Source organism: Adiantum capillus-veneris, chromosome 3 (assembly GCF_014529385.1).
Source record: "Adiantum capillus-veneris isolate H3 chromosome 3, ASM1452938v2, whole genome shotgun sequence".
In the NCBI taxonomy this organism is placed as follows: domain Eukaryota; kingdom Viridiplantae; phylum Streptophyta; class Polypodiopsida; order Polypodiales; family Pteridaceae; genus Adiantum; species Adiantum capillus-veneris.
In genome coordinates this window covers 25,788,548-25,814,570 of record NC_140933.1, presented here as the reverse complement: position 1 = coordinate 25,814,570, position 26,023 = coordinate 25,788,548, and positions in this window count along the sequence as shown.

Below are 26,023 nucleotides of genomic sequence, written 5' to 3'. Positions count from 1 at the left end.
AAAAAATTGCAAAAAATTTGCAAACATTATCCGAAAACTACCCAAAAATTTCTACAAATTCTCCACACATTGGGGAATGGTGCAACCAATTAAAATTGCACAAATCACATCAATTCAATTGCCCAAGAATCTAATCAATAAAATCAAGACTATGCAATTAAATCGGTAAAATTATTGACAAAAATAGCTAAAAAATTGACGCAATTAGAGTGTGTAAATCCCTGTTTTGAGCACAAAAATGCAGAAATTAATCATTACACACATCATTTATGCAATCAAAATATTGAATTAACCATGAAAATTAAACACTTTTTAAGGCACACACGCACTAAAAAAGTGGCAGTATTTACCAATCTTTAGGTGCGCACACAAAAGGGTTAAATTTGTCGGGGATTTGGAATGTGACTTCACAAATCATTAGTTGAGCATGAGCACAACACACATCAATCATCACAATTGAAAAATCACAATGCACACATTGATTTCTAAGTGCTCAAACATGGGCAAAATAGTGCACACACACCTAAAATTAGCATATACATACTCAATTAGAATGCACACACACTTGGTTTTAGTGCACACACACTTGAAATTGACCATCCAAGCATGCAGTTAACTCAATTAGGCACCCAATTAGCAACACACATTCAATTAGCAATTGAAACTTGTCAAATCATACGCCACCAATTCTTAAAAATTTCGGCATTACGACGGCGTAAAAACAAAAAATCGCAAAATTTTGTTATCCACATTGCATTACATTACATTGCATCAACATAGCATAGCATTACATTGCATCATGGTGAAATTTCTACACAATTCTACACATCTCTAGATTCTAGGGAGATTGAGAATACCACCTTAATTACTTTTCCGTTGAAGATCAATTGAATGGTCGAATGCTCCAATCCTTCATAGCACATTAGTAAGTTAGCAAAAATTAGTCAAAATAGCAAGGGGTTAGTGTGAAATTAAAGTGTGTAAACACACAATTGGCAAGATACAGTCGCACATTAGGGAATTATGAACACAATGCTTCATGCACACACATTCAAAATCCACAAAAACATAAACACACAAGTGAAATTAGTAGTGATATTAGTGAGGGAACGCATTCGATTATGCCACCACTACACTAGCGTAGGCCATCATCCCCAAAAGCAGCGCCAAATGTTGGGGGTCCCATCATTGCAATAGCTCCAATGACCAACAAAATTATCAATCCGGAGGGATGAGCTACCCAGCTAGGGCATGGAAACACTCACACGGTTAGTGAGCTAATCATGGTAGCACAAATGGTTAACTCTACGAGGTGAGATTCTCGGTCTATGGAGGAGCTAGGCCGCAATGAAGGGCAATCTGCATACCCACTTCTCTTCACCTCCAATCAACCCAATCACACACACTACGATTGCAAGACGCACACAACACCTAATCCTATCATGCAACACACTAATCGCAAGCACACACACATAGATCTATCGAGCACGACACTCCAATCAAACCTACATGCACACACAAGCAAAAGAGGGCAATCACACAAGATTAGAAAGGGATTAACCACTAATTAGTTAAGATCTAGTTAATCTAAGCATCATAGGCAATCAGAAGAGGTAAGAGAGAGGCATAGTGAGAGAGAATGAATCATTGATTAGTGTTAATCAAGTCTCATGAGCAAGGAGAAGCTCAAGGACTCCATAGCCACACACCTCAAGAGCTCTCACCAAAGAGTGCTCTCAACCAATGAGCTTGAGAACCCTAATTTCTTTTACACACTGCCTTATATACCTAGGGTAAAAATATGCAATGTCCGGGCACCCAAGGCCTTTAGGGCTCCACCTCTTACTGTATCTGCAACCTAGGCACAATAAGTGACCTATTCTTTACAACTTGGAGCTCCCATTGAGCCGGTAACACATTAACAATATTACAATGGCTTGAAATAAATGGAATTTTACAATACGTGACCATTTTGGGAAAATGTGCAACTCCAATCTTTACCGCTTCTTCATGTTGATCTTCGATGTGCATCTGTACATCTTCGGTCTTTAGCAGCTTCTATTAATTGACGTTGACTCAGTTAACAGTCAAAATCCAAGAAGAGGATGCTCACCACAAAGGATCTCCTCTATGCCATGCTTGGGGAAAGGTAAGAGAACATGATGCTTTTATTCTCTTTGATATCCACAGAGTTGGCCACCAAGCTAGGCATCCAAGCCTATGGGATGGGAGGTGTCCTACCCGCCAATGGTGCTTTCAAGGGGCAAGAAGCCTCAGTCACTCCCTTAATTGGGAAATTGAGGCTTCATGTCCAAAGCTATGTGGACAAGGAGGACTTCTTTATCTCTACTCTCAAGCACGAGGATGTAATCCTAGGGGCATGGCTGCCAATGTTAAATTCCTTGAAAGGCAAATCTACTTTAGGTTCAGGGGAAAAGATATGTACATAGATTGTCATGACAAGGGTAGGACCAGGCACAGCCAAGGGCCAGGACGGACATGCAGTCAAGGGGGTCCCTATATTTAGCAGGCCAAGGGTCTATATAGGGCATGACTGGGTGGTGATGAGCATGTTCCAGTTCCCTAGGCCTTTCACTAGTATCAGAGCTAGGGGAGAGAAAATCCATCGAGGAGGGAAGGACAAGGGTCGGCTTGCTGTTTTCATGGGTTATTGCATGTCTTCTCTCTCTCTCTCTCTCTCTCTCTCTCTCTCTCTCTCTCTCTCTCTCTCTCTCTCTCTCTCTCTCTCTCTCTCTCTCTCTCTCTCTCTCTCTCTCTCTCTCTCTCTCTCTCATTGCGACGGGCGTGGGCAACAACCCTTGAAAGGAGGAGGAGCCTTGCATGAGGTCTTAATGGGGGGGCATGGCCCTGCTTAGCAATCTCGACACAGTGTCAAGGAACGAGACGCAAGGTATCGGCTCGGCGGCTCGTTAAACCTGCGGCACAGGCGGTAGCCCGCCATGGCTCACCTTTGAGCTTTTATTTTCATACACGGGTGCCGTTTGTTGGCCATTTCCTAAAACGCTAAGCAAGCACGCATGCCCACCGGGCACACACCCCTCGAGATCTTAGGATCTCAATTAGCTCGAGGATACGAAGCCGTTGAGCTTCCAAATTAGGAAGCATGCGGAAGCAATAGAGGTTGCAGATTCTTTCAAATTGGTTTCCATATGGGCTCTGCAGTGACAAACGGGCCAGTGATGAGAAGTACTCAGTAGCTTAGGGTGATCCCTGGAGCTCAACGCCATGCATTTTGTGCCTCGAACTCTCTTCCATTGCAGTGAATCAAATTCAAAAAGGTTTGCAGCCAAGAATTTGCAATTGATCGTTGCTTTAAGCTTCACCATGAGTTGTGCATAAGGCAAGGAATTCCAAGAGAAGCCTTGCAACCAACCTCCATGAGGGTACATGAGGGCAGGACAAGCTTCAAGTTTTGACATGGGTTGCAAGAATCATGGAAGAGCTATTGTAGACCCATCAATCTACACCAAAATTGTAAACTTTTGACATTAATTTGGGGTCTGCATGGGCATGCTAAGTGCATTTAGGCATATTGAATTGCATATCATCACAAAAATGTTAATTAATGCGTGCAGATGTTGATTGATGTTTGATGAGTGAGATGCATTTTAACTGAAGTTCTTGCGAGGAAAGTGGGTGTACGGTTTTAAGTAGGTAGTTTCTTTTCTAGTTGAGTACCATTAAGTTATCAATACGGGTGCTTGGGAAATAGCTATGGCCTATTGACATGGTAGAATGTGGAAGTTCTTGACTCGTTCACATAAAATATCCTCGGGGGGTTCACTATGTGTAAAACTAATATATCACGTGCGTTCAAGACATGTTTGTAAAACCCCTTATCTGTGAATTTTGTTAAGAATATAATGTACCCTTTTCTTTTAAAATCTGTAAGTTTTTTCAAATTTGAAAAAATAATGCCCTTCCGTATATATATTTCTGTAAGTTTCAAGAACTTTAAATACCCTTTTGTTGAACTCACGTGATAGGTTACATTTTTATTAGGTGACCTCCCCGGGAAAATATCTACGGTAAAAATAATCTGTTAAATTGAAGTCATATGATGGGCATGATCCCCAAGTCGGATAGATTTCTCACTTGATGACTGCATTGCGAAATAATTTTTTGAATCGATAAGAAGATGTAGAGAGGGTTGCCCTGTAGTGCAAGTCCATGAGGTTTTTTGAGAAGAGGTCAAGTGAGTCAATGAGATCCGAGTCGAGGTTGCTGGACAGGATTTCGAGAGCGACTTTTTGTGTGTAGTAAGAATAAGGGCTTATAGGTATTTATAAAAAAATTTACAATAAAGGTTTTTTATGGCCAGGTCGAAACCGTCACGAGGTGGGGTTGCCTAGAGAACGAGAGGGTCGCCTGCAGAGGTCGCAAGAGCCGAGAGGGGATGGTGCGAGCATGGAAACAAGAGGTCGGGTTTGTGTGTGTGTAGAGGGATAGCATTGGGAGAGCAGAGGGAGTTAATGAGTAGAGAGAGAATGTGAGCGAGAGTAAGAGAGAGTTTGGGGACCGGCAGGAGGGGCCGAGTCGAGAGGGGCCAAGTGCAGTAGTCGAGAGGGGCCGAGTGCAGTAGTTGAGGAAATAGCCAGGGGTTGCGAGCAACATGGGAATCGAGGATAGTTAGAGGGAGAGCCAGAAGGGTGAGGCCTAAGAGAGTTCGAGAGGGAGTTAATATGCAGAGGTTGCGAGCAATAGCAAGTTGGAGAGTCCCAAGTATGTAGCGCTATGTTTGTGTGTGTATACTTGCATTTAGGGGAAGGGCAGAGAGAGAGAGACAGGCTAAATCACAGAGAGAGAATGAGAGAGAGAAGATATGTCGCAGGATATATTGGTAGAGAAAGCAAGAAGCATGAGAGGTCGTCACCTGGGGAGGGAACTCGAGATCTGCAGCCCTACAGGGGGGTTGTTTTGGTGCTACCGAGAGAACAAGATAAGGTTGGACTTGGCTACACCTTGACTGAAGGGGAGGAAGAGAGTAGTCAATGGGGTGAGAAAGGAGGCCACCAAGCAGAAACCTGTGTGTAGTGAGGGAGAGAGAATGAATTTGATGTAGCGCTAAGTTAGACAGAGAGAGAGAGAATAAACTGCCAATATGTTTAAGCTGAGGAAGATAGAGAGAGAGAAAGAGAATACTATGCATATCATTACCTGAGAGGTATTTGAGAGAGAAAAAGAGCAAAATACCGATTTTTGAATGAGCAAAGAAGAAGAGATAAAGCCGAATGGGATTCTAAGCACAAAAGTGTTCAGAAGAGATTGAAGAGAACAATGGTTAGTCGAGTTCATTCAATGAAATAAACATTAAATTTTTATTTTTTTTTAATACTTACGAACATTAAAAAAAAGTTAAAATTTTAAAAACATATTAGATAGAAGCATTAAAAACTTAAAAACAATATCATTTTCATGCGCTCGTTTCTTAATTGAGAATAAATTTGATCATTTGAAGATGTATCTGCATTAAAAGCATGTTTGGAAATGAAATGTTGCATATTGTTGCATGATTGATGGCATTTGGGAAAGTAAATTAGATCATTGACAATTTTTGGCAATTTCAATGGAAATTTACATTTTACGAGATTATTCTGGTGTTTTTGATTGGAAAGTTTGCAAATTTATTGAGTGATTCTAGATATAATGTTTATGAATCTGAAATCCAATGAGTGATTGATTTGTTCTATGAGTCTAGAATGTGTGAGTTTTGAACTCTAACGGTCAAGTAAATGCATAAATGATTACGTGTTGATAAATCTTGGTTAAAAACTCCATTAAAAATGTATATGAGAACTCAAATTTTAATCATAAATAGCATATCTAGAGATGCATACATGAGAAATAGCGCATATTAGAGAGTTGGACTATGAAACTGAGAGGGCAGATATATTTGGAGTACGAAGCATAGCAAAGTAAGTGAAATACGAACGCATAATCAAAAATTAGCTAAAATGAGTTTGAAAGACGCAAATATATGGCAAATTAGTGCACGTCTAGGTTAGTTAGGGGACCGTTGGGTTACTTGAACGTTATTAGGAAGACTTGAAAGGCGACGTTCATTTTGTGCATCCACCGGGAACTAGCTAGTTGTTAAAGCTACGGGGCACCCCGGTGCATACATTTTTGATGCTGGTACCCTAGGTTGGATCAATAAAGAAGAGGCAATGTCTGTGTATAAGTAATTTCAGGAAAGTCAAGTCTTAAATAGACTTTGGGTTATCCCAATGCATACCTTGGTCTTGATGACTTTGAGTTTGCTAATAGAAATTGTTAGTCGAGAGTCGTCTGCTAGTTTATAGAAGCTGAGAGATTCAATTGCTTGTTAGAGCTAGCATGTTATAAGAACAGACAGAGAGGAACATGAAGTTGGTGGAAGTAGACCTAGGTGGGTGTGAAGGAGATCTTAGTGCACTTAAAGAAGAAAAGGATTTTCAAGTAGAACTGCTTAAACAACATGAACTAGTTGATGAGGCTTTCACTCAAATTTGGCAAAATTTGATTAGATTAAAGTTAGAAACTAAGCAAGCTGTGATGAAGGCTAGACAAGATAAAGAGTCAGCCATGTTAGAATATAATCTATTTCAACAAGATATAATACATTTCAACGAAGAAATGGGAAAAACTTGTGAAATTTTAGATAAGGAACCTAAATTGCACGTTGAGGAAGTGAAAACCATGAGTGGGTGCACTAATACAACGGGAGAGGAGCTTGATGAGACTACGCAGCTTATATTTGGATGCCAAGTCCTTTCCAATGATGAGAGGCCACATGAAAGTGAGAAGCCTATGACTCCTATAGTCAATAATGAATGTTGTATTGACAGTATTAGCAAATCTATCACTAACCATGTAGATGTTTCTATTAATGACCAATGTTTACTTAGAGATGTAGAAAGGGAGGAACGAGAGCTGGTAGATAATAATATAGCTACCTTGATAGATATTGACAAAAGACAAGTCTTGTTAGAAGCACACCTATAATAAAGAGCATTTATAGGTGTGTGAGAAAATTTGTTTTGAAAGTAAATTACCTTATGAATTAAATGGTGTGTGTGATATTGAGGAAGAGATATGTACTTCTATATTGGTGAAAGATAGTATAGGAAGTATTATTTCTTGTGAGGAGAACATGTCTATGAATTACTTTGCATATGAGCAGTGCTCTGAGATTGAAATTGAATTAGATTCTTCTACTTTTAAAACTAGACATGATTGTGAGGAGTTAAACATAGAAAGAAATTTATCTTTGAATGAACCTGAGAGATTGAGAGAAAATCATACTCAACATGTTAGTGGGAGTGGTGAGGAATGTAAGAGACAGAGACATGAATGTCAAGTAAGTGCAGTCATTTTAGGAAATGAGATTAGACAATATATTACACATATGCAAGAGGGAGATGAAACAGAGAGAGGAGAGGATGATAGCATGCCTAGGAGACCAAATTTCCACACAAGGTTTTCAATAGAGCCTAGAAAAGGCTGGATAGAGAACAAGGTTAGTAAAATCTATGAAAAGAGACAATCTGGGTATAAATATTATGGTGTAATAGGCCATATTGCAAAGTTTGGTGAAAATTTGAAATTAGTAAACCAAATTACCTGAGGTCAATGATGAGAGAATATTCATAGGAGAGAGTAAGTAGTGACTGTTTGGTTTAGAAAAATAAAAAATAAAACAAAATATTTTCTATTATATATTATGAAATAGCTAGCTCAATTTTTAATTGAGATACATATTATTAGGAGATGTCATTTCATGTCATAATAGTGAGTGTGAGTTCTAATGGATTGTCATTTATGAGTAGATATTTGGGCTACACTAAGGAGTCTTTGTTGTTCCCATTTTGATGTTTAGTGATTTTATGTGTGTGCAAGATGAATTAGAATCATGGAAGTTGATTAAGTGGTTAAGTTATTGTGTGAGGAGAGAAGTTAAAAAAGAGATTGTGAGTTTGAGGGAAAGTGAAAAAGTGAGTAAAGAGTAGGAGTGAGTTATAAGTGCGACTTGAGTGTGTGAGATAAGATATAGTTCAGGAGACGGTTCTTTTTTTATTCTTGCTCATATGCAAGTTATTTTCATTCATTTGTATGAAGAATGATGAGTTTCAGTGAAATCCAAATTCAAACATATTTGGCAAAACTTTGGTGTTTGACCAACATAATTTTAGCAAAATTGTCCATGAGAGTTGGACGGATTAGAAAAAATCAACTGATAATTTTAGGTAAATTGAAATGGACATAAAGCAGTCTAGATTTAGTAGATGCCATGTTTGGTGGGATCTATGTTTTAAAATTGAAATGCATATGTTAGTGCAAGGAAAATTTGTGTTTAAGGATTAGAGATGCATGAGAGTAATGCAACGCAAAAATATTATTGATTGTACCTAGTGAGTTATAATACATGATGCTACTTTATTTGCATATACATTTTGGTTTTTGAAAAAAAAAACTTTTAAAAATTTGTGTATTGGATAGGGCATTATACAAGTAGGACATTGTAGCTTTTCAAGTGAAAAGTAGGTGTCTGTAGCATGTATATATGTTCGGAATCCATAGCACAATAGAAGAAAGAGGATAGGGTTTCACATACATGTAGGGAGTTGTAGCTTTTTGGTAAAAGTAGGTTTATGAACCTTATATAGATGCCTCTAACTAGGGCATTGAATACAAGTAGGATTCTGAAGCTTTTACTGGGAGTAGGCAACTGGACCATCTGTGGATATCTATAGTCCATAGCATGTAGCACCTTTTGGCTTAGCCAATGCACCTGCACTATTCCGTCATATGTAGCGAGAGGCTTTTAAAAAAAAAAACAAAACAAAACCACAAAAATACAAACAAATAAAAAATCCATAAAAATCCAAAAAGAAACATTTATTTTATGCTTGATTTTTTGTTTTATTCAAATAAAACACTAAAAAAAAAACAACAAAAACAAAACAAATAAAACAAAAACCCATAAAAATTTAGGAGTAGTCTAACTACATTCCTTTAGGGGAGTGTAGTCTAATCTTTTCGCAGAACCGAGAAATTTTGCGGAGAAGTACCTGTTACAAATTGGAGCTGACTGTCAAAGCTATCTCTGGGGATGTAGCTCTAAAGTGGAGCATTTTCAAGCAGATTAACCAGGTGGTTTACTTCTAACTATATTGTTCAATTATTTAGTTTTTATTATTTGTGTGCTTGCTGTAATAGATGTGTCAGTGACAAGTTAGTACAACACTATTCATAGTTATATTAGACTTGTTAGCTTAGGGGGTTTTTATGTTCTTTTTAACTTTCCTTTTTCTAGACTTAGCAATCACTAACCAGTGACCAAGCTGTTAGTGGCTGAGAAAGGTAGTCAAGGTGATTATTTAATGGAATCACTTTAGCTAAACTAGTTTTGGGCAATATATTTATTCTCTTAATGGTGATCTAACGATCCGTTAGAAGTGATGTAGGTCTCTGTGGTTGGGAGTATAGACCTTTAAACTCTAGATTATGGCCGGTATGCTAGTTAATTTACACTAATGATGAGCCAAGGAAAGAATAAAATAAAACTTATATGTTATATGTTGTGTGACCGTCTCCGTACAAGTTTGGTAGGCGGGTGGATCCACTTTGTCTCTAGTGACAGAGCCATGAGCCGTAGCCAGGTTTTGTACGGGGTGGAAGTGTAAGTGCTAATAATTTCTGCTCGACGCGGTAGTGAGAGTGGAATGTGTGCGGAAAAAAAAACAATCAAGTCTGATGTGACTTGCTTAAAATCAAAATAAAAACAAAAACAAGAAAAAGAATGCATTAAAACAAAACACTAAAAACTTGGAAATTCAAAAGAAGGGAAATAAATTAAAGGCGATGACTTCCACTTAAGATTTGAATACTCTATATTTTCTATAATATAGGGCTTAATTGGTTTACCTCTATAGAGATCTCTCTCTCTCCTCACTCTCTTGAACTTCACGGTCCCTCCTGGATTCTAAGTCAAAAATTTAAAGCTTTTCCCAATAGTTACACTAAAACTTGTGTACACTTTTCGTTTTCCTCATAGGCTAGCTCAAAATCTAACTAGAATTCTAGTGTTTAAACCGACTAACATGCCTTAACGCAAATTAGGGTCAACTCACAAGAGTCCGAAGATTTACTTCGGCTAAGACTGAACTCAAGAGTAGTACTCTCCTTGAAACTTTCTCGAGTTGGTAAGCTTTCCATTGCTTTCCAGATGAATACGGCCAAATTAGGTCAAGAACTTATGAACTTCCCTTAAAAAAAACTAATCATAGCATTCAAATTTTAACGTAAACATTAGCAAATGCTTTCAAATTCTATCTAATCATTTATGTGCAGCAACATCAAATCATGCTAAACAAGCATACATGTGCAGTAATTTAAAATGAAAATGCTTCTAGCATGCCCATGCATATCCCAATTAACCCAATTTTGGTACAAAACGTAAAAATATCTTGGGGTCTACATTTCTCCCTCACTAAATTATGAAGTCGTCCTCAACGAACAAGAATGTCTTCTATACTCGTATGAACTTCTTGAACTGTTGCAACTCTCCAGCTTGGCAGCCACACTTTGAAAAATAACTGGCTCCCCTCCTTAACTGCGAATGCCCTCGTGAGCATAATAGCTTGAAACACATCACATAACACTATAGTTTGTCTATTCTCCTTTTACACATTACAACATCATACTTCTCTCAACATTTGAGTCAATTAATAACAAAGTCAGTGATAAATTAATAAGCAGTAAACATAGTAGAATAAACCAACTAACACTAGTGAATCTATATACTCTTACTAGCTACTTTTATAGAGATTTACCAATGAAAAACTCTAACTTCCCCAATAGGCAACTAAGTAGTAAATAATAAAAGAGACTAATTAATAGCATAACTATAAACTATCCTAATACAGACAATAATTTATCACCATTAATAATAAGAACAACTCCCTTTCATGTTGATAAAGCTCTATAGAGGTAAAACCTGTTAACCTTTATATTATAGAAAGTATAATGATATTTCCAGCAATGTACAAGTCATAGCCTGAATTTTTATTTTCCCATTTTTTTATTGATTTTTAGTTTTCCATGCATTCATTCTTTTGTTTTTGCAAGCCACGTCGGTCTTGAAATTTATGTTTAAAAAAATTCATGCATTCCACACTCACTGCTACGTCGAGCAGGAATATCCTTTCACATTCACTTACCAACCCGTATAAAACTTAAATACGGCTCGTGGCTCTGACACTAGAGACAAAGTTGTTCCACCCACCTACCGAGCTTATACGGCGATGGGTACACAACATATAACATATAATTTTTTCATCCCCAAGCTCATCATATGTGTAGAATCTAACATACCAGCCATAATCTAGAGTTTAAAGGTCTCTCCCAACCACAGAGATCTACGACACTTCAAAGATTTGTTTTTACCATTAAGTAAATAAATGAATCATCCAACACTATATTAGCTGTAGTGACTATATTAATTAATAACCTTTATTACTCCCTGTTAGCCACTAACCAATTCGGTCAAAATTCTTGATTAATAATCCTAAATAAAGGCTGCTAATAAAACCATATAAATTACTAATCTAACCAGTTTAATAAAACTATGCCACACACTTATTAATTCTTCACTAACTTACAGGCATTAAATTGAGAAAATGTCAACAATTTGAAATAACGACTGGAAATAAAACACCTGTTAAGTCTTTCTTGAATTTACTTTGAACCACAATCCCGGATTCATTTCGACATTTCTTTACTTCACAGCTTCTACTCCAATCTTCTCTTTCGATCACACACTCCAACTTTGCTTTCTGCAAAAGGATTAGAACTACACACACACTAATGAAATGTAGTATCCTACTCCTAAGTTTTATGGGTTTTTGGTGTTTTTGTTTTTGTGATTTTTCTTTTTTGTTGTTTTTTTTTTAGTGTTTTGTTTTGAATAAAACAAAAGAAATCAAGCATAAAAGAAATGATTCTTTTTGGATTTTGTAAATTTTTTTATTTGTTTGATTTTTGTGGTTATGCTTGTTGTTTTGTTTTTTTTTTTAAAGACTCTCTCTACATATGACGGAATAGTGCAGGTGCATTGGCTAAGCCAAAAGGTGCTACCTGTTATGGACTACAGATATCCACACATGGTCCAGTTGCCTACTCTCAGTAAAAGCTTCAGAATCCTACTTGTATTCAATGCCCTAGTTAGAGGCATCTATATAAGGTTCAGAAACCTACTTTTACCAAAAAGCTACAGCTCCCTACATGTATGTGAAACCCTATCCTCTTTCTTCTATTGTGCTATGGATTCCAAACATATAAACATGCTACAGATACCTACTTTTCACTGGAAATATGTAGTTTCCTACATATAAAATTCCCTATCCACTGCGCACATTATCTCCTATCTTGCACCGGTATCTGTTCGGGATAATTTCTTCTTTTCACATGATCTAGCAATATGGCCTGCTATACCACAATGCTTGCACTTGGGTTGATATTTGGGTTTGAGAAATTTCAACTCATTCCCTCCCTTAGTTTGCTCTTTGCTAGTTTCTAATGAACATGAAGTATTGAGTTCTTCAATTTGATTGACACAATAATTATTACTATCCATTTCTCTTAATGCAACTATGCTCTCATCTCCCCTATGGCCACTTGTCACTTCACCACCTAGTGCTACTTTTCTATACTTTTCAAGTTCCCCTCTCATTGCTTTAACATCATTTCTCAAGGATGTTATTTGTTCAAAATGAGATTTACGTTCGTGGTTAATCATCTGACACATCTCTCCTATTTCCTCTTTTAATGTTATAACATCATAACTATAACAATCATCAATTAACATAACTAGGTCCTTGTTATGTTTAGCTTCAAGCAAAGCTTGTTTCTTTTCAATTTCTAATATGAATAGTTTGGCCAAACAATCTCTAATCACACTACCCACATTATAACCTTCACTATTATCTTGCTCCATTGGTCTAGTCCCTTTAGACAAAACTGAATCAGTCTAAGCAATATTCTTTAAATCACCTAAGATGCATCTTGAGCTTTACTCACACCATGTCAACTTTACCTAAAGTCATTTCATCCAAGGTTACAAGCATGAAAAGTATATATAATATTGAGATAATCCCAAGTCAATCTAAGACTCGCTCTTTTCAGCGTTACTTCACAGACATTGCCTCTTCTTGATTGGCCAAACCCTAGGTACCAGCATGCAAAATATATGCACCGGGGTGCCCCATAGCTCTACAGCTAGCTGGCTCCCGATGGACGCACCAAATGAACGTCGCCTTCCAAGTCTTCTAAATAACGTTCAATTAAACCAACGGTCCCCTAACTAACCTAGACGTGCCCTAATTTGCCATAAATGTGCGAGTTTCAAGTTCCTTTTAGCAATTTTTTGATTATGCATTTGTATTTTACTTACTTTGCTATGCTTTGTAGTCCAAATATATCTGCCCACCCAGTTTCATAGTCCAACTCTCTAATATGCACTATTTCTCATGTATGCGTCTCTAGATATGCTATTTATGGTTAAAAATTTTGAGTTCTCATATACATTTTTAATGGAGTTTATAACCAAGATTTATCAACACGCATTTGTTTTTGAAGTTGTTTGGCAAATTTGTTCAAACATGATGAGTGATTCTTGTCCCAGCAAGGTTGTTGTACAAGTTATCAATCTCCATTTATTTGCATGGTTTTGCTAGCATGAATGATCATCACTTGCAAATGCAATTGAATTATGCCTATATTGTGCATGTTGCATTCTTACTTGGAAATTTACATAACATTTTGGACAAGCAAGGCTTGCATTTCCTTCTAGCAAGGCTCGCATGCAATTGAGGGGAGTGTACTTCAGGAACTTCAAGCACAAGCATAGCTTGTGACAATTGTTTTAAGCAAGGCTTGAGTACTTGCAGCCCTGATCTGCTGCATGGATCAATAATAGTTCAATTTTGATGCCCATGGAATCTCAAGGAGATCGGTTCACCCTGTGGCTCGACTTCATGAAGGGTGTATAGAGATCGGCACGGCCGACTTCTTGTCACTGCTTCCAGAAGCCGACAAAGATGCTCGCCAAACGACAATTGAAATTTCTTGACAAGGTCAATTTTCATGCCATGATCTTTGTACGCCGGTACCAGCATCTGTTGGCTACAATTTGGGCATCTTGCATTGAAGATTCACGCATTTGGACTATGCTATGAGCATACAAACTTGGCGGGGTAATTGGCACTATGATTGCAGGTTATTTCATTACATACCAGACGGGCATATATGATATACGAGGGTGTATATGATACACACGATAATTCTCTCTCACGCAAAAGATAGGGCTATGAGCTGTATTTGAACAAGTCTTTCCTTGACACCTCAAGACAACTGGTTACACCAGGATGACCAAGTTAGACAATGTTCAGGAAACTACTATTTCTGTGCATAGCAAAGTGCTTTGACATTATTATACATGAATCAAGTCTTCTCCCTTGTGCCAAAATACTGCCTGATGACTTGGCATCACAGACATTGACACACCAATTCAAGAAATTGGCAAAATAGGGAATCTCAGCTCACAGAATCCCTACCAGTCTAAATTGTGCAAGGCACTTATGTTTTGGCTCTCCCGTTTGAGACCACCACTTTTGCCAAGGGCTTATAATTTCGCATGCAACACATGTTGGTCAAGTGGACTCAACTCCACTGCCTCATAGATTACGTTTCTGCTATAACACCAGACACTCTGTCAAGGACAAGGAAACTTATGGATTCTTTCAACATGCTTTCTAAGTTTAAACATGATTTTTTTTTGGTTGCTGTCAATGCACAACAACATGAAAAGGAACCTAAATCTAAGACTTAAGACTTAATTCACAAACAAAGTGCCATATTTAAGTCATCTTTGTACAGTCACGATCCCCTACACGATAGGTGAGGCAAGATGTGACTTGTGTTTTCTATTACCTCTCGCAATGAGAGCGTTATATAGCCAGATTGTTGCATGCTTATACGATAAGCTGCACGCTACGCATAAGATGCACACAAGCATGGACACGGTATATACAAGGTAGTCACTTAAGGAAAGTTCCTCAACCCAGCATTCTCTCTCTCTCTCTTTCTTATTTCTCTTGAAGAATAATGACAACTTTTTAAAAATCTTTTGATACATGTTTTGTTTGGGAGTCAGCATGAGCCAAGGTATTCTAGCTCTCAACTAGAAATTGGGCAAGATGCCCTCTACATTAGTCTTCATCATTTCTTCAATTGAACACTAATTTCCATAAGAGCTATGAGCCACACACACTGACTAAGATCCACTGTCAGATCTCCGGTGTACGACCCAACTATTGGCATTCCTTGGGTGATTGTTCTTAAGATCGAACAGATCTACCTAGTGGAATACACAACGACGATAATTGACAAGAAAGAGTCTTGTCATTATGGATGTTTAGGGTGTCATTTTTGAACGACATGTTTTTAGTACAACACTCGAGTTGAGTTTTTGATAACCATATGTAATGGCTATTGGCCGCACAGGAGCAATAGGCATTACGGGAATGATTACCCGCAACTACATTATATGAACATCAACACATAGAATGACGATAGAAGACAGTACACAGTACACAGGCACATAACACCTGTTGCTTCATTCATATGTAATCCGGACACAAAGTTACAACAGCAGATGCCATGAATATCATAGAGATTGGTTGGGTTACATCAAAAGACAGGTATGCCCCTCCATATACAATCGTTGCTCCATTGCAGATCGGGAACACTGCACACACTCCTGTCCCATGATATCCTATGAAGAACTTCCGCCATGGCTGCCGCATACCGCATGACTCCTGATTTGCAGTGTCCAGACCTCTGCAGGACCGCATGTGTGGCTAATGCCATAACACCTGGCACACATAGTGGATTGCGCGAACCCACACTCATCCCCTCCGGTTGGAAGGTTCCGGTTGTTGATCTTCAACCTGTTCTGGTAAAGAGGAAATATCAATGTAGCCAAAGCCTCTAAAATCTGCAGTATGTGCCCGATAGACCTCATCCAAAAGATGTGGATCTATCTCAGTATGTTCCGGACAAGGAGCCCGAGGAATAAACTACGTTGGCAAAGAAATAGATTGCGACACCTGTGGCAAAGGAGCAAGAGGCGTATGTAAAGGATAATAGCGAGAAAGGTATCTATTAAGAGCAGACCAAAATGGAGGGCAAGGGGGTAGACTGAGAGAGAAAGAATGAGCCAAGGTCTCCACCCAAAAACAGACCCTGCACCGCTCCTTAGGAAATCGACGAATCATTTTTTACAAACGAGATACATGAGCCTAGGCTTCAGCACAATCCTCTGTAGCTTGCGCCCAATCAGCAACATCAAAACCTTCAGGAACAACACTCTTACCTATGTCAGTGTTGGATGACTCAGGTTGCTGCACCACAACCTGCTGAGTGGGTGGCTGTACTCTCACCTCAGCAGATAAGCATGTGCTCTAGCTTTGTAGTTGATTGTCCAAAAAGACACGGAGATCCTGTTGCATCTCCACTGCCAACGTATCCAAATCATTCATACTGATCATTACATCACCAGGGTGAGAGGCTAAGTATGAGGCAAGGATATACTGTGTTCACAATTGAAGTAGTTCCTCTTGAATAGAAGCCACAAACACGGAATTAGCCCCCCGAAGCATTTGTATTTCTGCATCCTGCTGGCGAGTTGTTGCAGTCAGATCTTCATTCTGATTGGTCAACTCGGCAATGCAAGTCTGCGAGGCCGTTACTTGCGCTTCCAGCTCATTAACTCTACCCTCTGTGGTGGGGGCTGGCCAGGCCGCACGAATGGACTCTGCAAGTCTGCTAAAAAAAGTGCCGTACGTCTATATTTGGTCAACAGGGTTTGTTGTCGTAGCCTCCCAGGGTAGTGCTGCAGGAAGAGTATCTCCCGTCGAGGCAGCCGCATTGGTAGTTCCAGAAGTTTCCGGTTGAGAGGGAACGTCCGGAGTTGGAGAGCCCGTCCTCAGCGGAGTAGCACTTGCCACTCTCTCCTGCATTCGGTGGCGCCAACGTTCCACCGCAGAATCCTGCGGCATAGGAGAAGCAGTCGCCGGAGGTGGTGTAGAAAATTGTTTTTCCTCCCTGCCATGCTTGCGGGTTGCTGATCCTGCACCTGCAGTGGTCATCTCTTGGGCTCCATAGGATACCACTACCATCGATGGACCCGGCAAATCCCTAGTGACAACATTCTGCTACTATGTTTTCCCCCCAGCAGGAACTGCCAAATTTTGTGTTTGCGACAGAGGGGAAACAGTCCCTTGGACCACCAATCGGTCATCTTCAAAGTGGCATAGAGGACGCAGGGCGAGAGGAAAAACTTCCCTTAAGGGAAATATCATTGTGAGCAGTTGGCCAACTTTTGTATTGGTTGGGGTATTTTGCCCCAACTGTGCCATCACTCTTTGGCATTTTTCCAGCAGTCTTTCTCTAGCAACTGCTGCCCAAGCCACTCGCCCAAAGTTGGCCGAATGCAAACCATTTCTTGCTCTGGTCGAGATGGTATAGGTTTTGGCTTGTAGAAAAATTGCCTCAAGAAACCATCGATACGCATCCCTGATTGCTACATCCGACAACCCTGAAAGCTTATATTCACCTTTTACTTTCAAGCCAAACTCTTGCTCGACATCTGCAGCAGGAATCACATGAGACGCGCGCACCACTCCGTCGTTGGGCAAACAACAACACCTGGAGATCCTTTCTGCTGTCAGCTGAATCTGTTGGTTATTCAGCTCCACCATATCTCCAGCAGCCAGTTGCTCAATCAACCCTGCTGCCTGCGAGTGAACAGGTATCCCTTGCCAATCCAAGGTGGCGAACACACGTAGCGACAAATCTTGCAGCCAGGCGTCCACTCGCCGAAGCGCTAGCTGCTGCACTGGAGTGAAGGGGATGCATTGTAGGAGAGAAGCCGTCATGGCGACGATGAAATGCAGCAGAGCAGAGAATATAGAGCTAAGGACGCGCGATACACAAAACAGGAGAAGCACAACAATAATCGTCTGCATGTAGTAACCCTCTCACAATGAGTTCCCAAAATAGGGCGAGCCACGGTGTCACAACCATCATAGCTCCTTTTCTGCTTTCCAAGATTGCATGCAAAAGAATCCCCAATCATTATTAGGGCGGCTTCCGGCTCTTGTACCACAGCAAAGGGGCACTGAATCGCGGTAGGTGAAACATAATGGTGCACTCTGAAACCATTGACCGGTACAGAAGTAACACCCCCCTGCAAATCCGCAAAAAGAAAGAGATGGGCCCGCATGCTTGAAAAATCCAAAATGGTCCTAACCACCGTAATTTAAGCTTCCTCGGCATCTTCCCAAGGTGGGAATTAAAGACAAGGACCAGCTATCCCCGAACAAATTGTCGTGCTTTCGGGCGATCCAGCCATTTTTTCCGCCTAGACTGCAGATCCTGCAGCACCGCAAAGCTATGCAACCGCTCTTCGTCTAGTTCCTGCAAAACATTCAATCGATAAATTACAGAATCTTCTGGAAGAAGCCAATCGGCAATCACCATTCGCAGACTCGGAATCACATGCTCCACCGAGATGATTGCCTCCATGCCAAATGCTAACTTAAAAGGAGTCAATCCTGTTGCTACTTTATAAGCTGTCCGATAGACCCATAAGGCGGAAGGAAGTTTCACATCCCAATCTGTTCGATGCATATTCACTAACTTTGTTAAAATCCGAATCAATTGCTTATTAGTTGATTCTGCTTGCCCATTTGCCTGAGGATAATATGGAGAAGATTTCTTGTGCAATACAAAATAAAACCGTAGCATTCTCTCCATCACCTTATTCAAAAAATGACTTCCCCTGTCACTAACCAGCTCAATAGGGCAGCCATATCTAGAAAAGATATCCTTATATAAGCATCCAGCCACAGAAACTACAGTATTATCTCTCAAAGGCCATGCCTCCACCCATTTGGTAGCGTAATCCGTGGCTGTCAAAATATACTTATTACCTGTGTGAGTTGCAACTGGTTTAAAAGGTCCAACAAAATCCAAACCCCACTTTTGAAAAGTCTCCAAGGGCAAAACCGGCTAAAAAGGCATTCAGGACCTTTTGGTAGGTTGCCCCAACCCCTGACACACATCACACTATTGCACATAATTTCTCGCATCCTGAAACAATGTGGGCCACCATAATCCTGATTGGAGAACCTTTCGAGCTGTGATTAATGATGCAAAGTGACCTCCCGCAATACCGGTATGGACTTCCTCCAATACTGCTTCCTGCTCCTGTGGTAGTACACATATGAGTAATACATCTGCCACCATACGATAATAGAGCTTCCCCATAATAATCTCAAAATTCCTGCTTCTGATGGCCATACGTTTTCTCTCATGGCTAGACAATAAGGAAGGCATTTCGCCACTATCTAGAAAATGAAACATCTCCTCATACCATGTCCATGGGATGCTAGGGATGACCCTTGCCTGCTGTGGAACTGTTGTATCCTCTGCAACTACACCTATTAGAAATAGAGATGCATCCGGAAATTCATCAGCTACCCCCGTTGGCGGCTCACCACAATCTAACATGTATAGGTAGTCAGCCACCGCATGGTGAGACCCTGGTTGATGTATGACCTCAAAGTCAAATTCCTGCAGCAAAAGCACCCATCTGGCCAATCTTCCCGTCAAATTATGTTGCCTTACCAGGTATAAAAGAGCCGAATGTTCCACATGGAAGAAAAAACGTCGGCCCAACAGATAGTGCCGGAATTTCTTCACACTGAATAAATCATCCGTAAACATTCCCTTTCGGTTACTAAATAATTTCTTTCTGCGGATGATACTAGCATAATAGACAGGTCGGAACCATCCTTGACTTTGTTCCTGCATCAACACACTGCCAATAGCTCGATCCGAAGCATCCACAAACACATGAAAATCCTGACCCCAATTCGGAGCAAGCATAATTGGAGCTTTGGATAGCTGAAGTTTTAATCTCCGAAAAGCCAAGTCACATTCCTGTGTCCATTCAAAATCTATAGCATGCGCTGCCTGAGTAATTGGGATTGCCAAATGCGCGACAAACCGCAAATGCCTTCCATGCCAACGGGCTTGATCCAAGAAAATCTGACACTGTTTCTGGTTCCGTGGTGGAGGCGCTTCCATAATTGCAGCTATTTTATCCGGATCCATGGATATACCATCTTCAGAAATATATGCCCCAATAGCCGCACAAATTCGGATTTGCTTGTTTTTCTTTGGTACAACCACAATTGGAGAAATCCACTCTGGATTATCAATAGGGGTAATAAAACCCACTTCCAAAAGACGATCAATTTCTATCTTAACTTGCTTTGCCACATTCAGATTGAGTGCTGCTTCACTGGCACCGCATCCAGTTTCAGATTTATCGTATGCTGATAAAACTTAGGATCCAATCCCTACATATCCGCATATTCCCATGCGAAAACATCCTTAAATTCTGTCAGTAAGTTAATCAAATCATCTCTAAAACTTGCCTCAAGCTTCTCATTAATGTATATGGGTTGCGACTCCGCTTGCTCCCCAAGAAAGACCTTCTCTAATTCATCTTCTTTAACCCTTGTAATTTTTTCCATCTGTGCCTCAAACGCACGTTCTTGCCGAATAACATCCTCCAATGATTTAGGACTTGGAAACACCTGTTGTTGCTCCCCTAATCCTGCTAGAGTTCCTGAAACCCCCACCGAGTTCCCTTTCGGAACCAGAGAAATATCCGCAAGATATAAAGAGACCAAATCCGGATTAGCTTTCAGAAATTGCTCCTCTTCATCCTCTTCTAATCCTTCCACCATATTTACTATTTCTGCTATCACCGGCCATGCTGCTAAACTTGTTGTCTGCATGTTCCCAACATCACCCGCACTTTCCTTCTACCCTTCTTTACTGCTACCCTTCTTTACTGTAAGCATATTTGCTTTCCAATTATGCTTTACCCTCGCTTGTCGTAACCAGGGTCTCCCCAAGATAATGTGATAATCCTGATTATGATCTTCAATATTCAAGACTACTAAGGAAACAGCAAAGGATAAGCCCGCCACATCCAAGACAATGCCCCGAAGTAACCCCACTAGTTGCACTCTTCTTTGATCTGCCATGCGGACTACAAAGGGTGCAGGCTCCCAATCACTGAGGCCAAAATTCTCACAAGCTGCTTGAGTAATAATATTTACTCCCGCTCCTCCATCCAATAGTACCTTGTCAATGTATGTTCCATGGTATCTAGTTGAAAGCTCCGGAATGCGGGTATTTGTGATCCTATTTTTCGGGAACGGGGCTGAATCATCCTCCTTGCTTTCAACTTTCCCGATGGAGACTTCCCTCAGCTCTGTGGATGTTTGTCGTAGCAATGCATTATAAAAATTCGGGACCAATTTGAGCAATGAACCCAGAGGTACTTGTATTGGCGACATGAGGACCTCTTTCCAAACTGAATTCAAATCCTCCTCTTCTCTAATATCATCCTTATTTCCACGCCCACAATCGATGGTGCTGATAACTTCAATGGTGGTGTGGATTGTGGCAACCAGGACACAGTCTTTTTCCGCACTTCTTCCTGATCCGAAATCTTTACATCGGGTGTTGAAACCACATTTTTACCCGATCGCGTAATTAATGAAACCACTGGATCAGACTTCTCCAATCCTTCAATCTGAACCATAGTCACACCAGGTTGTTTCCCTGAAGCGCATTCCTGCTTCTTCCGATCATATTCCATAGCTTCAGTACACTCGGATCTCCAGTGTCCATCCCCCAAACAGAAAAGGCATGTCTTGGGGCGATTAGGATCTCGGCCACTTCTTCCGTGACCTCGTCCTCCCCCTTGCCCCCGTCCTCATGCTTGACCTTGCAAAGGCGTCTCTGATGTATGAGCATGAGCCATCGCCACAGTAGGCTCTTGTCCCTGCCCTATCTGTGGTTGTTGCCAGGTAGAAGAGTCTCCTCGACTCCGATGACCCCGGCCATTGAAATAACATTCCACTGTATTATGAGTATTGGTCATGCAAATCGCACACCACTTCTTATTCATCGCGCACTCCTGAGCAGCATGGCCCAGATTCCGACACTGGGTACACCATAATTTCTTCAGACTTTTAGCCACCACAGCCGATTCGGACGATCCGGATGAAACACCTTTCCCGTGACGCTGGGATTTTTTCCGAGGTGTCTCTTTCGATTCTTTCCCCGAATCACTATTGCCTGAGTCTGAGGAATTTGATACTACGGATTCCGACTCCGAACTATTACTGCCACTGTCTTGCGACTTCCGATGAGATTTGTTCCTGTCTTTTTTTTATTACTTCTTTGGAGATTCTATACCCTCTAAAGCTTCTCCTGCTACCCCTAGAAATTACATTATCTAGTGGAGTAGTAACCTTATCCACTGTTGCCATAGCCATTCTGAGATCCTTGTTGAGCCCCCACAAAAAATAATCATTAAGCACTTCGGTTGCCGGCCTTTGTGCGTGAGGTACCCTTTGCAAAAGCATCCGAAATTTTGCAGCGTAATCCTCCACTGGCAATGACTTTTTCCGTAGCGTTCGAAGCTTTTCCAAATGTTGAGGGACTGTCTTTTCCATTCGAAACCTTCGTAGAAACGCTCGGGATCCCCGTCGACATACGCCTGAAAATGATCATCAGGGTATTCGGACAACCATTTCGCAGCTTTCCCTGAGAGTGTAGATTCAAACACTAATTGTTGATGGAGAGGAATCACCACCCAAGGATAATTCAATCCATAAGCTTTATTGAATTGGCACAAATGTGCATCAGGTTCTTCTCCCGAAAGACCTCGAACTGACTATACTTAATTTGAGGATGAGCCATCACCCCTTGCCCAACTGTATCTCCTCCCGGAAAAAGCTGGCGAGCACTAGGAGGTGGAGATAGTGGCGGAGACACCCCCGACTGCTTACCGGAGACGGTGGTGGAGCAACCTGTGTGGGTGAGGGTGAACGTACAACAGGAGGACATCACTGACTGCATGGAGTACGCCTCGCTCACCGCAACCGCCTACCACGCACCGGGCTTGGTGATGAAGATACAGATTCCTCAATCTGCGGTGAAGAGAAAACAAATTCATCTGAACTGCCTCTCCTCCGACGTCTTCCTACAATTGGAACCACAGGGTCAGGTGGACCCTGCGACCTAGTGCGCATGCATATTCATCGCAAGTCGTCTATCACGCATCGTGGTCGCCAGATGTAATGGCTATTGCCCACACAGGAGCAATAGGCATTACGGGAATGATTACCCGCAACTACATTATATGAACATCAACACATAGAATGACGATAGAAGACAGTACACAGTACACAGGCACATAACACCTCTTGCTTCATTCATATGTAATCCGGACATAGAGTTACAGTGACAACAGATGCCATGAATATCATAGAGATTGGTTGGGTTACATCAAAAGACAGGTATGCCCCTCCATATACAACCGCTGCTCCAGTGCAGATCGGGAACGGTGCACACACTCCTGTCCCATGATATCCTGTGAAGAACTACTGCCACGACCGCCGCATACCGCATGACTCCTGATCCACAGTGTCCAGACCTCCGCAAGACCGCATGTGCGTCTAATGCCGTAACACCATAAACTCAACTCAGATGATCTCTACCATGGATTTTAGATGCACCAAACCATTGCGAGAGCATGGATATCCATGAGAGCTACGCTTTACACTTGTGTGGATCTCCTACTCTCTCTATAGCACTACAAGTGTCTATGGACGCATTGTTTTGGGGTAAGACCCCGTCGGTGCTTACTAAATCACCCCATAGGCATTGAGGATCACAGTTTGATCTATTCCCGTTATACTTTCAAGGAAAGAATTTTGCAATCTACCACGCAGCAGCAAAAAAATTTAACTTTTCAAGTTGATTCTCATTCTGTACACGGTTAACTATGTTGGTTACTATTACCTGCTAGTTGAGCAGTTTCTACAAAGGGTCTTACCACGTTGAGCACGCTTGAGTATGTACATGGCATATACATATGCGACTTTTTTCAACAAGTGTGCAAACATCCATAAAATCATTAGGTGTTTTCTTAGTTGCATGAAAAAAATTGTCATAACTTGTCAACCCCCTAGTCTACTAGATCATTCATGATGATCAACAACAACAATTTCCAGGGCAAAAAAAGAGCGCATATCATCCTTCAAAGTTTCTTCTACATGTAAAGTTCCATTGGAGCTGTCATGCTCTTCAAAAAGTATATCATCTTCTACCATTTTCATCATTCTTGGCATATACTTCTTGAGCCTATATCCATTAACTCTAGATGAGTGCATGGTTCCATCCAAATCAGCAAGCTGATAAGTGCCATTCTTGTACTTCTTTGCTACCATGAATGGACCCTCCCATTTGATTTGATTTTTTTTTTTGAAAGGTGCTATCCAATCTGCTATTGTATCTTAGTATTGTTTCACCCTCCTCTATCTCTTTGTCCTTCACACTTTCATTGAACCTTCTTTGTTGATCATGCTGATTTTTCTCATAATGCTCAAAAGCAAGAATACGATCAAGTTGTAAACATTGTGAATGAAAAAGTCTCTCTTCAAGCATGTCTGTTGCCTCTTCATTTTACTTTATGAGCATCTTGATAGAAGGAATCTCAACTTCAATGGGCAACAACGTTTCCTTTCCAAACACCAAGTGAAATGGAGAAAATCATGTTTTTGATTTCACAGATGTTCTATAAGACCACAAAGCACATGAAATTTCAAGCTAGATTCCATGTTTTACTATGGCTTTGAGTCATTTTGCTAAGTATCGTCATAATCTCTCCATTAAATCTTTCATTAATTTCATTGCATCGCGGATAATATATACTGGTGTACCTATGTTGTACTTCAACTTCTCACATAAATAGTTGATCAACTCTCCACAGAAGCCTGGACCATTATCAGAGAGCAATTCGAATGGTACACCAAACTTACAACATATATCCTCATACAAAGACTTTCCAACATCCTTGCTAGTGATCTTCTTTATTGCCTTTTCCTTGGCCCATCTTGACAAATAGTCAACTGCAGTAAAAATATAACATTTTCCTCTACCAGTCATAGGCAATGTCCCTATTGCATCAAGGCCCCATTTCTCAAACAAATCATAAGCCAACATAATGTTGCAAAATTCAGCTTTGAGTACTCTCTTACCCATACGTTGGCATGGTAAACATGATTTGCACCAATGATGGACATCCTTTTGTATGCTTCGCCACACATAACCTTTTTGTAAGATCTGTTGTAAAGTTACTTTCATTGCAAAGTGTCCACCACAAGATCCCTCATGGTTCTCTTCTAAAATTCTATAAATCTCTTCCTTCCAAGGTACACGACGTAGCACCAAATCACTCCCTTTCATGAGAAGAACATCTTCATGAAGCACATATTTACCAGCTAACCTCATGAACACATACTTCTTTGATGCTAGAATGTCTTGAGGTAGAAGGTTTGTCTCTAAAAACTCTTCTTCTTTAACAAGGTTTCTCTTCCATGATACATAGCCTCTTCAGCTTTAATGACAACCACTTCAGTGATCATCTCCTGTGCAACATTATGAGCTTCTTCATTTTTGGACCTATCAACATGCATGATGTTCCAAGCTTCAAATTTTTTTAGCAATTGATTCACTTGCAGACAATTGATTCACTTGCAGACAAAGGCCCTTCAATTTTGGACTTTTGTTTTTCCACACTCCTAGAACTTGCTTAACCACTAGCAAGGCATCACCCTTTATTCGTAAACGATAGATTCCAAGTTGAAAACACATATGTAAACCACTTTGAAGAGCAATGTATTCAGCCTCATTGTTGATTTTTGCATCAAGATTTAGGTCTTGCTTCCTAATCAAAACTCCTTTTGGACCATAAATTACAATGCCTCCAGATGCTGCATCATGACTTTTTCTATATGAGCCATCA